This window comes from Trichechus manatus, unplaced genomic scaffold (assembly GCF_000243295.1).
Source record: "Trichechus manatus latirostris isolate Lorelei unplaced genomic scaffold, TriManLat1.0 scaffold00016, whole genome shotgun sequence".
Classification (NCBI taxonomy): Eukaryota; Metazoa; Chordata; class Mammalia; order Sirenia; family Trichechidae; genus Trichechus; species Trichechus manatus.
Window position 1 is genome coordinate 25,662,801 of NW_004443952.1, and position 2,962 is coordinate 25,665,762.

At 44.6% G+C, this 2,962-nt stretch overlaps 1 pseudogene; it reads left to right on the top strand.

Annotated features, from left to right (window-relative positions):
- Positions 1 to 733: 733 nt before the first annotated feature.
- LOC101350120 (olfactory receptor 13C7-like) lies at positions 734 to 1,691 on the top strand (annotated as a pseudogene).
- The last annotated feature ends 1,271 nt before the right edge of the window (positions 1,692 to 2,962 follow it).

A 2,962-nucleotide genomic window follows, 5' to 3' on the forward strand; every position in this document is an offset into this window, starting at 1 on the left:
CCAATGCCCAGAGTGTCTTTTATGATGCTCTGGCCTCTCCTGGACCCTTTGCTTCCCCTCCTTTCCAAGCTGTGAGTCCCCTTATGCCAGGGCCATGAGTCACCCCTGGTCCTCATAGGAATTGTTATATCCACATACTGATTGATCAATAGATGTTTTGGTAGGTGGATATTCAGATGAATGGATGGATGGATGGATGGATGGATGGATGGAATGGACGGATGGATGAAAAGCCCTAGGGATGGTGTTGCCCATAAGAAAGGAGATCTTGGGAACAACAGGAGTATGTGTTCTGTGAGAATGATCTGGAGAGAAGATATAAGGCAAAGGTTCACAACTAACCATTTCACTAGTACCTGTCACACAAGTGGGGAGAACATGCAACAAACTTAAAGTCACTTTTTGGATCAAAGTTTAATGAGATGAATTGCCAAATAGGATGTAATACCACTAAAATAGGTGTGTGATATGTCTTGTCTCTGATCAAATGCATTAAATCATCAGAGGCATCATTTTAAACCTTATAAATTTAGTGTCCTGTGGCCCCAAAGTAATTTACAATTTTATTGCTTCTTTTTCTTGGAAAGGAATAGAGACTGTGGACTTTCAGAGTTGATTTTTAATCACACAGCCAGACGGGGGCTCCAGACCAGATGCCTTGGCCCTATGCAAGACAAAAAATTTTGAGTTTGGACCTCTGAGTATTTTCCTCAGTTGACAGAGGAGACACACTATGGAGACTGCTAATCAGACTTCATGTGTGACAGAGTTTGTTCTTCTGGGACTCTCACCTCACCCAAAGCTGGAGAAAACGTTCTTTGTGCTCATTCTCATGATGTATCTGGTGATCCTACTGGGCAATGGGGTCCTCATCTTGGTGACTGTCTGTCTCTCGTCCACACACATCCATGTACTTCTTCCTGGGGAACCTCTCCTTCCTCGACATCTGCTACACGACCTCTGCAGTCCCCCTCATTCTTGACAGCTTCCTCACGACTAGGAAAACCATTCCCTTCTCAGCCTGTGCTGTGCAGATGTTTCTCTCCTTTGCCATGGGAGCCACAGAGTGTGTGCTTCTGGGCATGATGGCGTTTGATCACTATGTGGCCATTTGCAACCCCCTTAGGTACCCTGTGGTCATGAGCAAGGTTGCCTATGTGACCATGGCTGCCAGCTGCTGGGCAGCTGGAAGTGCTGCCTCCATGGTTCAAACTCCTCTGGCGATGAGGCTGCCCTTCTGTGGGAACAACATCATCAACCACTTTACTTGTGAAATCTTGGCTGTCCTGAAGTTAGCCTGTGCTGACATCTCCATTAATGTCATCAGCATGGGAGTGAAAAATGTGATCTTTCTGGGGGTCCCAGTACTGTTCATGTTTATCTCCTACATCTTTATACTCACTACCATCCTGAGGATCCCGTCAGCAGAGGGGAGGAAAAAGGCCTTCTCCACCTGCTCTGCCCACCTTACAGTTGTGGTTGTCTTCTATGGGAGCATCCTCTTCATGCATGGGAAGCCCAAGTCTAAGGGCCATCTGGGGGCTGACAAACAGGACCTTTCAGACAAGCTCATCTCCCGCTTCTATGGGGTGGTGACCCCCATGCTCAACCCCATCATCTACAGCCTGAGGAACAAGGATGTGAAAGCTGCTGTGAGGAATCTGGTATTTCAGAAACACTTCACCCAGTAACGTAAAGTATATCCCTGTGGTTCTGTGTTTCTTGGCTGCTTTTTCCCAAGAATCTCAGAAGAAAATATCCTCAAAAGAAGGTACATGTGAAAGATGATTTCCAGGAAATCAAATTACACATGAATGCAGAGTTTTAGATGTTACTAGACCCAACTTCTAAAAATGATGAAAACTGAAGTTTGGAGTGAGTGTGGCTTGGAGGAATAGAAGTGGACTGCTGCTGGAAAAAAAATTAGTGATTTTTCTGATTCTCCACTGTGGAAGTTTGAATTCATCTTTGTGAGTAGGTTGATCTTTTGTTTTGAGAAAAATGATTTAGTGTACCTTTGTGGTATATAAAGATAAAGCCAAGATCCTACTCTGGAAAGGAGGCAGTGTGGGGCAAAACTTCATGACATAGAAGTATAAAAGATTGTCTTCATTGTAGATGAAATAACATGTCAAATTTTATTTTTCTTGGAGACAGAACTGAGCCTGGAGATGAGAATAAAATGGCTTTATTCCTTTTGCCAGGACTCAGAGGAGTTGGGATCATAGATTCCACGTAAGGCATTTCCTTTAAGGGCAAGTAGGCCAAGTCTTACAACACCCATGTGGAGAATCTTGGCCTGGGAGCAGTCATAACTGGTATCCAGTTTTAAGCTTTGTTTTTCTGCCCTCAGTAAGTTTTGTTTAAATTCATAGTCTGGCCTTACAGTCTAGGGAGTTAAGAGATGGACCTGTGGGGGAAGAGGATAGAGGGGCACCACAGCAGTCTAAGGGAAGCTGGAGTCAGGTGGTGAAATGTGACCACAGAAGATGGATGTCGTGTCTGGAGCAAGGTGGCTGGTTGGGGGAAATTGGAATATTAGACCTTAAAGACTGAGCCAGTTTACTGTGTAGCTGAGAGAAGAGGTTCAGAGATAAAATATGTGAGGACCTCAGTCAGTAGAGACATAAAAATTGGCAAAGACATTGAAGAGAGGGAACTTTTAATGTCTCTTCAGGTAACTGGATTTTTTTTTCCCAAGAATAAAAATTTTCTAATGAAAATGAATTTTCTCGACTGTCTTGCTTGGGTGCCCTGGGCTCTTCCTGTCTGAGATATGGGCAGCCATTCTCTTCAGTGTGAGAGTGCTTCCTTGCCTATTGGGCAGGAACATGGACACCAACTCATTGCGTGTGACCCCTTTAACATTTACTCAGGCTGCAGGAGCCCAGGGACACAGTCCTGTTTAACCATTTCAAGCCCAGTATTACCTACCTAACCCTAGTGTGGAACTGCCTTTTCC